Consider the following 15,137-nt stretch of genomic DNA (forward strand, 5'->3'; position numbering starts at 1 on the left):
ACTCCACTCCCCGTCCTGAGGCAGAGTAGTGGCCAGTTTGACTGCTTGATGAGCGCGCTGTCATCACGTATAGGAAAGTGATTAATTCCCGTAGTGAATGATGTGGAAGTTTTACTTTTAAAACGTAAATAAGGCATTAATACACACTGTTGCCCACAGCTGCAAACACGGCATCTCTTCCTGTTTATGTGTGACGTCACAGAGGAGCACCAGGGAGAGAACACCAAGAGTCAGCGGTGTACTACGGACTGGATTCTTAAGACTGCTTTTATTGCTCCCAGTCCCTCCATTCAGAACTTGTTGTATTTAAGCCTTATTCGCAGACTTTGCAACAATGCCACGTCTCACAATAATTTCTTTGCTGATCTTGCTTGCCCTGTCTAGATTATATCTTTTGGATTTGGGCGTTGCTCTTTGTGAAGCGTATGACTCCAGTCCAGTGAGTCCGTTATGTTCTGCCCCATGGGGCGGTACAAAGATTTTTATTATGACTCACATCGGTTGTATTTGTTTGAGTGTCCTTCTGAGAAAATAAGTGAATTATTGCGCCTTGGAATCCTCATATCTGGACAAAAATATTCCCATCATTAAATCCTGAAAATGCATCACGTAGGAAACTTCAACTTCTAAGACGTCTTATCTCCTTGCGCTTACTCATTTCTGGGAATGTTCCACCCAACCCTGGGCCAGACAGCCCAGTTTTAAATACTCCTGAAGAGTTTAAATCTTGGTCTGGTCTTGGTTTTATCCATTTGAATGTAAGAAGTATGTTGCCAAAAAATGGACATAATACGCATTTGGGCAACCTCAACTGATGCAGACGTGATAGCCTTGTCTGAGACTTGGCTAAAAAAATTTGATGACAGATTCTGACATACACATAAATGGCTATAATGTATTCAGGGCTGACCGGCCATCTTATGTCATCAAACCTTTCTGGGTTGACCAATTCTAAGAAGCGCAGACTTTTCAAATTTGAAAAACTCCAATGAATCTGCTCCGTGAGATTATCGAGGATGGCCATGTACAGATTTCTGTAGCGCTCCTGGGGATCCTGGAATTGGGAGAGACAACGCTTTCTCATGGGCTCATCTCGTTGGTCGAATGTGAGACCTGTTACTTTGGCATAAACAGCTTGGAAAGCCTCCTCTGACCTCTTCTATTTGGCAAAAGCAAGAAGAGACGCAGTTCTTTTCTTGTAGTAGAGAACATCCATGGACCTCTGCTGGATTATATCAAAGACCACATTGGTCTCTGAGAAGATTTGTTCATATGTGTACAACATGAACACAAGCTCAGAATTCTCCAGTTTCATGACAAAATCTTTGACACAATCCAGTGTGTCATCATCCATTGTCTTATTTGCAGTGATGTTATAAAAAGTCTGCAGGAGGCCATCATAGTTGTTTGTCACAGTGCTCACTGTCCATGATGTGAAACTCCATCAAGTAGGAGAGTTTCTGGGCAACCTTGAAGAGCCTGTAGACTCAAGAAAAGATGCCCTCTTTGTGGTTTTAGAGAAAAATGTGATAAACCCAGAGAGTGATGCCAAAAATATTCTGCGCTCAAACAAGCATTTAGCTCCCTGTGACAGCACTGGATTCAGTCTGTGTGCATAACAAGGCACTAACATTGTACTGGGGGCAGTTGCCTTCACTTTAGTCTACAGACCATTGAGAGCTAAAGCCATGGCAACAGCCCCAACGTATGTCTGTGTCACAACTCTGTCCCTCAAATTGTAGCCCTGCATGTTTTCATTTAATGCTTCAAAAAACAGACTGAGCATCTTGTTCCTCAGAAACATAAAATCCTAATAAAGCATTCCTGAATTTTACCTGCACGATCAACAGAGCAATGACAGAAAGTTGGGCACGACAAGCAATATCAGTTATTTCACCCACCTGCCATCCAAAAAAGGGAGCAGCCTGAATTTAATATCTGATCTCATCAGAAACTGTGGCTGCAAGAGCAGAGATCAAGTAATTTTGGATAGAATGAGACGTACCAGAAAACACAACAGATGACTGGAGTTGTGTGGCCAGGACAGAGTCATATTTAGATCATGTTTCTGTGAACTCCCTGTAATTCCGCTTGTTGGATGATTCATTATTCTCATCATGGCCCTTAAAGGATAGAATCCTGCCAAACGAGCAAAGGAGTCACATCACTAAGGTGGTTTAGGAAGGCCCTGTTTTGTTTGACTTTTTCATAATGTTTTGCCACTTGAATCTGTTCATCTTCATTAATTGCATGTTCAACCCTGACCCTGCCCAGGCAATTTAACCTTACACATGCACTCATATGTTCATTGCTCTTTTCATGCCTTTTATATGCCCAATCAAAGTTAGACAGATCCCCAAACCCCAATTTTGACCAGAAAATACATCACTGAGAAGGTTTCATTAAAAGGCATGGCCAGGGTGACCCGATGTCCCGCTTTGTGCAGGACAGTCCTGCATTTCTGTTACTTTTCACACGTCCCACAAATTGAGATGGTGTCCCGCATTATTATGGACAGTCAGGCTTTGAAGTGCGTGTTTTATAATCTGAGAAATGGTTGTGTGGAAAATCATTGAGGAGCCGCCTGTCATCAGGAGGCGGGGTGGGCTGTGTAATCATGTCAATCAAACTGGGACGCGGGACGCGCTGCCCACCAACAGGAAACTGATGTAAAACAGCAAAACATGGATGAAACAATGGCTCGTGCTAAAGCAAAGAAAAGGAAATGCAGCTACAATAAAGACTGGGAAACTATCTATCCGAGGGTGAACCCAGTCCAAGGCCAGTCTGAGGAAGTTTTTTGTGAAGTTTGCCACAGTATTTTTCCCTTTCACACGGAGGTGAATATGATGTGAAACGGCACAGACATTGCGAGACTCACAAAAAATGTGTTGCTCAGTCGGACACTTCCCAATCTATGGACACATTCCTGCTAAAACCCAAACAAGATTTGAGTGCAGATACAGTGGGGTAAAAAAGTATTTTGTCAGCCACTGACTGTGCAAGTTCTCCTAGTTAGAAAGATGAGAGAGGTCTGTAATTTTCAACATAGGTAGACTTCAACTGAGAGAGACAGACAAATGAGGAAAAAAAATCCAGAAATAACATTGTAGGATTTTTAAAGAATTTATTTGTAAATTATGGTGGAAAATAAGTATTTGGTCAGTAACAAAAGTTCAACTCAATACTTTGTAACATAATCTTTGTTGGCAATGACAGAGGTCAAACGTTTCCTGTAAGTCTTCACCAGGTTTGCACACACTGTAGCTGGTATTTTGGCCCATTCCTCCATGCAGATCTCCTCTAGAGCAGTGATGTTTTGGTTCTGTCGCTGAGCAACATGGACTTTCAAGTCCCTCAACAAATTTTCGAAGGGGTGGACATCTGGAGACTGGCTCAGCCACTCCAGAACCTTGAAATGCTTTCCCCTTTGTTGTCCGAGCGGTGTGATTTGGGATCATTGTCATGCTGAAAGACCCAACCACGTTACATCTTCAATGCTGTCACTGATGAAAGGAGGTTTTGGCGTAAAATCTCACGATACATAGCCAGGTTCATTCTTCCCTTAACACAGATCAGCCGTCCTGTCCCCTTTGCAGGAAAACAGCTCCAAAGCATGATGTTTCCACCAACATGCTACACAGTAGGTATGGTGTTCTTGGGATGCAACTCACCTTCTTCTTTTCTTCTTCCTCCAAACACAAGTTGAGCTTTTACCAAAAAGTTCTATTTTGGTTTCATCTGACCATATGATATTCTCTGAATCCTCTTCTGGATCATCCATATGCTTTCTAGCAAACTTCAGATGGGCCTGGACACGTACTGGCTTCAGCAGGGGGACACGCCTGGCACTGCAGGATTTGAGTCCCTCTCTGCATAGTGTGCAGCCTTTGTTACTTTGGTCCCAGCTCTCTGCAGGTCCTTCATCAGGCCCCTCCGTGTAGTTCTGGGATTTTTGCTCACCGTTCTCATGATCATTTTGACCCCACGGGATGAAATTTTGCATGGAGCCTCAGATTGAGGGAGATTATCAATGGTCTTGTATATCTTCCATTTTCTTACATTTGCTCCCACAGTGGATTTATTCACACCAACCTGCTTGCCTATTGTAGATTCACTCTTCCCAGCCTGGTGCAGGTCTACAGTGTTCTTCCCGGTGTCCTTCAACAGCTCTTTGGTCTTGGCCATGGTTGAGTTTGGAGTCTGACTGTTTGAGGCTGTGGACAGGTGTCTTTTATACAGATAACAAGTTCCAACAAATGCCATTAATATAGCTAACAGGTGGAGGACAGAAGAGCTTCTTAAAGAAGAAGTTACAGGTCTGTGAGCCACAAATCTTGATTGTTTGTGGGTGACCAAATACTTATTTTCCACCATGGTTTACAATTAAATTCTTTAAAAATCCTACAGTGTGAATTTCTGGATTTTTTTCTCACTTTGTCTCACAGTTGAAGTGTACCTATTTTGAAAATTACAGACCTCTCTCATATTTCTAAGTCGGAGAACATGCACAATCAGTGGCTGACAATACTTTATTGCCCCACTGTAAGGTGACAGCAGCTGAAGTAATGAGCATTTACCACAGTGTGCAACACTCCCTGTCATATAGGTCAGACGACTGTTGTAATAAGCTAACAACAGCCATGTTTTCAGAGATTGAAAAGAAAATGTGCTTGCACCTGCCTCTGTGGAGAGTTGTTTGAGAGAATTAAAAATGTCAGTGCTTTAAGAACTCCCATATGCAGGGCTGGATCCAGAGTGAAAATCTGACAGATGCATTTTTGCCCAATGATAAAATAAAAATCCTATGCGTCTTGTTATTCAATAATCTTCATTCTTTTATTCATGTGCAACATACACTGTCACACTTCTTTTAATATATTTATTATACTTCATGGACCATAGTGAACACTTATTATTTGTATAAAAATGATGTCCTAAAAAACAACACTATAACAAAAATTGACATGGTGGATCCTTGATCTCTGAACATAAATATGAATAAACAAAATCTGTAGTTTTTGTCTAAAGCATTTCCTTTCAGACATTATTGGCATGAATGTCTTTCCATATATCTGAGCTGAGCTCTTGCAGCTGCTGTGCTGAACGTCAGGATGTAATTTGTAAAGAAATACAGCACATCTCATTTTGGGAGAAAAAAAAAAACGTTTTAGTCTGTTGTAGTTTCTTGTCTGTATTACAACATTTGTAAGAGGCGTCATTTTATTTAAAGCGGCGATTCATTTTGAAGTTATTAATTCTGACTGGACTCTGTCTCGGCAGAGAGCCGAGCAGTGGTTGGAGCTGTGCCAATGGAACGGAGGACAATTCTCGTTTCTTGACTGCAACAAGACAAGAGTCCCAGTTATTGACTTTAATCCACACAAAGGTGACTCACAATATTTTAATGGCTTTGAGAGGGGTTAAGAAGCGGACTTGCCGTTTCTGAAGAGCAGCGAATCAAAAAACCAATGAGCTAGTGGATCGAAGCATTGCTTCAATGGTTCACACTTCAAAGTGGAGTCGCGCTGCAGAAATGGTTGATTTCAGAACCACTGCAGAGCAAACCCTGAATATCCGACTTTGTACGTCTGTATGACTCTGAAACTCGGAAAAATCCGTATAATTTACAGACAATCCGTATAGGTTGACATGTATGGTCGGAACACCACAAAAATGTAATTTCAGTCATCATAGAATGCCTTTCAAACACACTATTGTCTGAAAACTATTTATAAACCACTTTCTTGCTGAAATAAGCGCCCAATTTTCCTTGCACAACTTTTTTCCTGGATGCCATGATCATCGACTCGACTGACGCTATGTTTATTTGATCCGATTTGAATTCTCCTGTGTACACATGCATGGTGCATTGTGGGATCAAATCCAAAGCCGTGTTCATCACGGGGACACGTTCGGCACTATTCGGGATCATTCAAGTTTTTTTTTTTTTTTTTACTGATGACGAAAGATGCGTAAAAAATCTGACCGATGCAGTTGCATTGGTCCAAACTGGTCTGGATCCGGGCCTGATGTGACAAAAAGGCCCACACACCATTTCAAGGTAAACTTTATTATCCCACCAGGGCAGGCCCGGCGCCAGAGAAAAATATTAAGCGGGCGATGAGTTTATCACAGGGCGCGGGGTCGCCCCCCTCCACCACCACCACCACAAAAAAAGTGCGCACCGGAGGGTACCTGCCTCTGAGCATGCGTAATGAATTGGGTGCCCTCCTAGAAAGCTCGTGTATTTAGGCTACACCGTTGTAAGAGACTGACTAAGAGACTGACTAAGAGTAAAGAGTGATGACAGTATTTTTTAATTATTATTTGAACGTATAGACCCTCGGTCAAGTGATCTCCTGCATATCACAAAACCAAACCAACAACTGATCTGAGAAACGACATGAGACAGTAGTTTAACCCCACATAAACCTTTCATGTAGCTATACAGTGGTCCCTTGTTTATCACAGGAGTTACGTTCTAAAAATAGCCCGCAATAGGTGAAATCCGTGAAGTAGTCAGCGTTATTTTTTAGTTATTATAGACTTTTTAAGGCTGTAAAACCCCTCACTACACACTTTATACACTTCTCTCAAACAGGCATTAACATTTTCTCACTTTTCTCTCGTGTGTAAACACTCTCAAAGTTCAAACCTTAGTAGAAAAATAAGACCAACCTGTTTTCAGGCCCAAACATTTGTTTGAGAAATAAAAATAGAACATTTTCCTATAAATAAATATGATGGCTTTCAGAACTAACAAATTTAATTTTAACGATCAACTTACGAGGGTTAGGGATACATAAGAAATTATTAATAGTGACTGACCAGTATTTCACAGTTCCTCTGATCGTGCCTCTTCGTCCTGGCACCGCGCCACTGTCGCGTCTTTTTCCATTCACACCTCGCTGCAGGTGTCTTTCCGAGTGACGAACACAGTTATGGGTAGTTGTTGGCGCTCTTTTTTCTTCTGGGCGAGAAGATTCTTATAAACAGACACGCAGGACACAATGCACGTGCTTTCCCTTCGCGGTGCCGCAACAGGTGTCCCGTCATCTCGACGGAACACCGGCCTGCTTGATGAGGACGCAGAGCACAATGCGCTGTTAAAAAAAAAAAAAAAGCATACAAAATTGGACTAAAAAAATCCGAGAAACTGCGAGGCGCTATATTTTCCAGTATTCCTTTTTCTTTATTTTTTATTTTTGATAACTCTCATATCCGAGGGGGCGAGGTTGATGACGTGAGGGGGCGTCGCCCCCAAACGCCCCCTCGTGGTGCCGCGTCTGCACCAGGGGAAATTCATGTGGTCATCATTGCTTGTCTTACAACATATGTTATAACCCAAAAGACAAAAAACTGATTGGGACGTACCACAAGTAACAAACCACACAAAAACACAAAACATATATCATAAAATACAAAATGTTAGCAGAGCCTAAAATATATAATAAATAAGCAAATAAATAAAACCAGGATCTATGATTTGAGGTAAACAAGTTAAAATGGGCCTGGAATCAAGTCAGGGTAACACAGACGTTTTGAGTCTATTGTTGTATAATGTGATTGACTTCTTATACCTCTCTGTTCTAATCTGTCTTTGCAGAATTCTGCCACATAACTTGTGGCTACTCACAAATTTTGAAAATAGAGGATGTGTTGCATCACTGAGGATCTGGTCTGTCTTCTTGAGGATGAGCTCATTGTACAACTGAGCTACAGATGCTTGGTTGATGCATATGATTTTACTGGCCACATTGATAATGCGCTGCAGTTTTTTAGGATCCTTCACATGGATATTACCAAAAGTCCAGAAGAGACAAAAAGACAGAACGCTCTGCAAAAGAACTTTATAAAACATTTGTAAAATGCAGCTGTCCAGTCTAAAGTAACTCATTTTCCTAAGGAAAAACATCCTCTGGCGACATTTGTCAGCTTTCCACAACAAATACAGCACAGCAACTCGCTCCATGTGATCAAGGTCCGGCATGTTGACTTGACTGACAACCGGAGCCGGCAAGCGGAATGGAAGCTCCACCTATTTGATGATGCACCGGGGTGAATTTTCACAGCGAAAGCAGAGCGACACACCGGGCGATGGTGGCCACGCGACAGACGCGAATTTGTGGCGTCCGGTCTGAATGCGGCTTTAGATTTATTTAGAGCGCATTCTGTGAAAGACAGCTTATTGTCAATTTCAACACCCAAATATTTATAAGATGGGACTTGCTCTACTAGTTCACCATTGATCCTAGATTGGGACACTATTGTAACTTTCTTTCTGAAATCAATCACCATTTCTTTAGTTTTCTTTACATTGACAATGAGATAATTATCAGAGCACCATTGAATAAAACCTTGTACCTCCCTTTCAATACCTTCCACAGATGGAAGGTCAGACTGTAAAAAACCCACCAGGGCTGTATCATCATACTTAAAGAATGTGTGGGCTGGAGATGTAGACTGACAGTCATTTGTGTATAAGGTATAAAGTATCGGGGACAAAACACACCCCTGTGGTGCCCCTGTGTTAGTGATTTGTAAAGATGAAATGCATGAGTTAAAAGGGATTTGCTGACTATGATTGGTCAAAAAGTCAAGTATCCATAAAATGAGTCTGGGATTAACTCCAAGATTTAACAGTTTCTTCCCCATTAAATGGGGTTGAATTGTATTGAAGGCACTGCTAAAGTCAATAAACAAAATTTTCACCAGGCTTTTTGACTGGTCAAGGTGTTCATAGACGTATGTCAAGGTCAGCAAAGCATCTCCCACCTCTCTCCCAGCACGGTAGGCAAATTGATGTGGATCTAAAATAGGTGAGACTTCAGAAAGAAGCTTTTTTAACCCTCTGGGGTCCAAGGGCATTTATTGGACAGTTCACTCGCCTGGCATAAATGTTTTATTATTGCTGTTAACAGCTCTCCCTGCATCCCACAATCAAGTTTTATGTCTCTTTGTTTTCAGGACAACCTGTGCTTTCAGAATATATATGTTTTTGTTGCTTTATAAGTATAATAAAGGTTTACAATTAAAAATAAGCAAGGAAAAAATAAAGCGAAAAAAATAATTTTCCACACACATTTATTCAAACACACAGCAAACTATAATAAATAACTGTTTTGTCACTTTATAAAGGTAATTTGAGGTCTTGTGTGAAAGTCTGTACAACAAAAAGGTTCAAACAATAAACACAAATGCACATTTTGAACATTATGTACAAAATGGTCTATGCATTTTGTTGTCCATTGGTAGGGTAAACAGTGCTTTATGCAGAGAAAGCAACAGAGTTATCCAGTAACATTTACATGCAAACTAGTGGAGCAATTCTGATAGTTACACACTCTTTGTTTGAGCACGTGAGATTGTCATCAGAGGATCTCCATCTGCTCCTGCTTTCACTGATTGCTGTGCGTAATGGCGCAGGGCACACTGAGTATGTACTAATAGTATGTACTCACTGGAGCACCCAGGGGGCTATTCAAATGAGCCAACTAGTAACACATCACTCCTGAAAACGATCTTTGGCTTTTCACGTGAGGTAAATCTGCCCTACGATTGGATTTTGGAAAACCATGTGACAGTGAACCAATTCCAATTTGACACTCACATTGCGCACGTCAGCACACAGCTTCTATGAGGAGTACAAAGATGGCCGATGGCTGGCACGAAAGTCCAGAGTTAACTTTTTGGCAAAAAAAAAGTAAGTTTCTATCTCATATCATTCAAAAGTAATTTATAATTTAGTGACCCCAGAGGGTTAAAACAATCTTCTCAAAACATTTCATAACTACTGTTCCTGAGAACCCTCGGGAAGCAGAGTCTCTGCTGTGCCTTCTTGATGGTAGCCATGGTGTTGGTGCTCCAAGTCAGGTCTTCCCTCAGGTTCATGCCCAGAAACTGGAAGTCAGAGACCCTCTCCACAGCTCAGTGTGCTTTGTCCCACCAACAACAACCAAAACATACGTCAGGCAGAAGTGAACCTTACCGGGTCTTCTTCTGTCAAGTTTATTGGTGGTTTGCGCCTTGGGGCAACTGTTTGTTGTGATTTGGTGCTATATAAATAAAATTGATTTGATTTGCAAACTGACAAGGTTTCAGTTTTTGTGCCTTTTTAAAACATGGGGGTCAGGTGAAACATGGTGTGAGATGATCAGAAGGTATATGTCACGTATTACAGCTGCTTCAGGTTTTGTCAATCCAAGTCAGTCTGAGAACTGTCTGTGGCTGTAGTTCCAGTGGTTCTGCCCGCTGGCTAAGGTCGACTCTCCTGAGCGTTCCGTGTGTGAAATCTGATCATGAGGCTTTTCCACTCAGAGAAGAGGAAATGACAAATATTGCCTTCCTGATGTCATCTGACTTCTGTTTCTCTCTGTCAGATCACACTGAGCCAGCTGGTGAATGCAGCCGTTCACTTCCACAAGAACAGCGTTTGACATTGGGACGTTAAGATGGAAACTGTCCTGATTGAAGAAGAACTCAGAACCACAGGCACAAGTCAGTGACTTTGCTTGTGGCAGCGGACGGTTCTTACAAAGAGTCTGTTTTTTGCTCTGTGCATGTTTGATGATCTCTGGATCCATATCTCAGATTTAAATCATTCTTCCCTGCTTTCTGTCTCTGTCCATCTCTCTGTGTACTGTTGTGTGTTCTAGGAACTCTGCAGTTTGTGCCTCCAGACTTCATGCTCCTTTGGAAATATGAAGCCGCTTCGACCACCGTCTGGTAGCTTGTGGTGCTGCTGTTTCACATCCAGCTCCCAGCACTGAGGAGGTCCATGAGAGGGAGACTGAGAAAGAGGTCCCAGGATGAGGACCTTTTCCACTTCATGGAAAAGGAGCTGGACAGGCTACTGGAGTGATGGCAGGAAAACCCCGGCCTGTACAACAACAGGCACTGGAACTTTCTGGACAGGAAGAAGAAGTTGAGACTGAGGGAGGCCACAACCGCCAAGATCAGCAGAGGCTGCACCGGTGAGTGTCCCTGATAAATGTTGTCTTCATTCATTACTTAGGACTTGATGTTACAATCCCTGAAGTTTCAGTGCTCTTCTTGCTTAGCATAGTTATTCTTTGATTTGGCCAACAGTTTGACACATCAGTTGTGTATCTCAACATCATCAGAGCTTTGGGCCTTTCATCAGAAGACGCCCTCCATCGAGGCAGGCCCACGGCAGCCTGATCAGACCCGAGTGTGTGTCAGGAGGTTGACTCCTTCGTGGTCACCTTGGGGCCCAGATGGAAGCCTTCCTTGTCAGTCACAGCCACTGACCGCTCCTCTCTGCTGTGTTGGTCAGAGCTTTGACCACATTTGCTCTGGGCCAGTCCTCCGATCCAGACTTCCATCAATAACCTTGTGATGGAGCTGTTGTTGAAGCTTCTGGGACCCTCCTCGACAGGACGTACTTCAGCTTTCCAGTCTCATGCTGCAACTTCAGCTACCAGGTCAGCATAGTGCAGCTTCTTATGTTCAGAGGCCTCCTTCATGGTGTCCTCCCAAAGGGCAGTTAGCTTGATGATGAAAGCGCACTGACAGGACTTTCACCAGTAGAGTAGAATTGATCTGGTCATAAGTGTGGACCTGTGATCTCAGGTAGGAATATGGTTCAGGTCAGGACACATTTCCCAGTTTCTGGTCCTATGTAGCAGACGAACCAGGAGGCAAGAGGCTTGATGCTGGTTTCTCTCCCTATTGCACTTGTATACGAGGTCTGTTAGAAAAGTATTGGACCTTTTTATTTTTTGCAAAAACCATATGGATTTGAATCCCGTGTGATTGCATCAGCCAAGCTTGAACCTTCGTGCGCATGCATGAGTTTTTTCACGCCTGTCGGTTGCATCATTCGCCTGTGAGCAGGCTTTGTGTGAGCAGTGGTCCACCCCTCTCGTCGGATTTTTCAGTCGTGTGACTATCCGAGAAATTGTGGATGACCTGGACATGCCAGAACATGTCCTGTGAGGCTTCATCACGGCGTTGCTTTGTGCCATGCGGCTCCGCCGCGACGCGCGGAATTCCTCCGAAACTGGACACTGCGTTGATCCGGGACGTCGTCTGACTAACACAGAAATTGCGTAAGACGTGGACATCAGCACATCAGCACTTTTTCGGCACATTGAGACAGACGTGCGGAAGAATTTCGCGCGTCAGGACGTTTCCGCATGGCGCAAAGCAACGCCGTGATGAAGCCTCACAGGGCATGTTCTGGCATGTCCAGGTCATCCACTATTTCTCGGATAGTCACACTACTGAAAAGCCACCGAAAGCCGTCTGAAAGCCATCTGAAAGCCGTCCTGTGAGACCAACACGGAGGTGGTTTTGTGCCGCGCCATGAGCAGCACGGTGGCGCATTCCTCCGCTCCTCTTTCCATAAAAAAAAAACTCCTGTAACAATGGAATGTGCCGAAAAAGTGCTGATGTCCACGCCTTCTGCCTTTTTTGTGGAAGTCACACGATGTCCCGGATCAACAAAGCTTCACGTTGGAAATGATCTGGTTGTTTCAGCGGGGTTTCAGCTTTGTCGATCGGCGCTTGGACTGTGCCGCGCTCTCAGACGCTGTGGGTGGTCTTTAAACCGGCTGGAGCACTCCTTAATCTGTGTAATCCCTATAAAATCGTCGCTGAAAGCCATCTGAATTTTCCGAATGGTGTCCACCTGGAGGACTCTCACAGTTTCTGGAAAAATTTGATGCAGCAAAGCTCCAAATCATTCAGATATTTTATTCGCAATAAAAATCCGACGAGAGGGGTGGACCACTGCTCACACAAAGCCTGCTCACAGGTGAATGATGCAACCGACAGGCGTGAAAAAACTCACGCATGCGCACGAAGGTTCAAGCTTGGCTAATGCAATCACACGTGATTCAAATCCATATGGTTTTTGCAAAAAATAGAAAGGTCCGATACTTTTCTAACAGACCTTGTATTTATGATTCTACAAGTAGAACATCGTACATCTCTTATAATAATTTCTGTAGTTACAACTGACTCACAGTGTACCACATGTACTACGAGCACATTGTGAGCGGTTTATCCGTTGCTGTAAGTGTTGTAACACAGTCCACGTCAGCACATAACTTCACATTATATCAGCGCACAGTGCTGTAGCACCATCTCACGTCCATGATTCCAAAGTATTTCAGTGAGCTCATCTCCCGGCATGTAAGAGACAAATAATGAAAAATGCTTAAAATGGCTCGGGATGAAGAGGGCCCTGGTCGCGGGTTTCACCCCCCAGAAGCTGAAGGGTTTTAGCCGTGCTCATGCTCCCCAGAACCATTTTCTGCAGTAAATTTGCAAGGAGAGTTAGGGAAGATGCAGGCAGTGGTTTATCCAACTTTTTACAAGCTGGACGAAATCTATCTTCATCTGCCAGCAGCTTCTGTTCCCATGTGAGTCTTATCCACAACTGGAGAGAAGAGGAACAGACACTGCTGAAATGGCGAGAAAGACGTTTTGATAAGGACAAGAATCCGTGGAATTGTTGCTGGCGTCATCAACACACCTGAAAGATAAACGGGAAAAGCGAACTGGTAAGAATTTTTTTCTCTCTCTGGAAAATAAACATTGGGCTGTTCAAACAGGATTTCAGAAAAGATTATGTGCCTTTTTTTCCTTTCATTAATCTAGACTTTCTTTGATTGAAAAAAAGACATTGTGGCTTTGAATGAATTTAGGCTACATGAATTTACACAACAATGTAAATTAGTTTTTATTAATGTAGACTTTTTTCATGGGAAAAAAAAGACAGTGGCTTTGAGTGGATTAACAGGAATTTACACAAGAATGTGTGGCTTTTTATTATTAGGTATGTTATTGATATTTTATCCTGATTTTTTTTTTTTTTTTTTAATATTCTACAGTCTACCCCCTGTGAATTTTCCTCGGATTTCACAATTTTCATTTCACAGCCCTGGATCATGCGCTTTCTCCTCTCTGTACAACCCCGGACCCACATAGGCCTGTCCGAATTTAGAATGGTCAATATGTTTTCCTGTTGAGCTCAGAGTTCAACAATTAAAATGAAATCATATGTTTAATATAGTGAATTAACAAGCCCCAAATTACTTGGTCACTTCTTTTAAATTTACAGCTGCGCCGCACAATATTAATACTCAGTCGAGTACCTTGTCTCTGGTCATTCCTCAGGTGAAGCTCTGTGGGGCTTCGTCCTTCAAGTACACTGGAGCTAAACTATTTGATGGTCCGTCTCGTCAAATTAGAGTTTGTGAATCGAAGCCTCTTTTTAAAAACAGGGTCAGACAGTTTTTATTCCAAGAATTGGCTCAACCAGAGAACAATCAATTTATTTATTATTGAGAAAAAAATTAAAAAATACTATATATTTTTATTTTATTAAGTCTTATGGGTTTTATGTATGTATGAATGTATTTTTGCCTTTGAGTATTTTTTTGGGCCACAATGGAAACAAGCTTTTTTTTTTTTCCTTTTTTCTGTTACCCTGTATTTTATGTATTTATGGGTGTTGTTAATATATTTTTGTATTATTTTTCACATGTTTACATTTTATATGACTTAAAATCAATTGTTCCATGCAAGTGCTATGTTAAAGACTGGCCAGCACGTGTTGCCGTATTTAATTGCTTCAAAAACTGAACCATTTCAACACAATTGCTTCATCTTCATTCAGTGGTTCAAAAGGCTTCAGTTTCTCCGTCAGTAGAATTCTCAATAAAATGCGTCAGCAATCACACGTTTTCAGAGCATGTGCACGGATACACTTACAATCATGAATACTTGCAAACCAGGACGTTAAATAACGTACGATATGTCCTTTAAATTACCAAGTTTGCAACTTGTTCATGGGTTAAAGTTCTCCGTCACCGCGAAGGATTTCCGTCATTTGGAAGATTTAACCACACATACGCGTGTGCACGTGGTGTCATGCGTGTTTTGGGGCCGAAATATGATAGTCTCACTGTCAAAGCAACATCCCATTCTGCGCTAATCAAAACAGCAGCAATGGTGTTGAGGAACACACACCATCTGAGGGCATGTGCAGCAACATGGAGGATATGTAGTGTTGGTGTTGGCGTGTTGCCTGTTGTAGTGTTCATGTGTGCATTTTAGATGACACATTGACATGCACATATATTGTGGTTTTTGTTTCCCGCAGA

Source organism: Thalassophryne amazonica, chromosome 6, assembly GCF_902500255.1.
Source record: "Thalassophryne amazonica chromosome 6, fThaAma1.1, whole genome shotgun sequence".
Lineage (NCBI taxonomy): Eukaryota > Metazoa > Chordata > Actinopteri > Batrachoidiformes > Batrachoididae > Thalassophryne > Thalassophryne amazonica.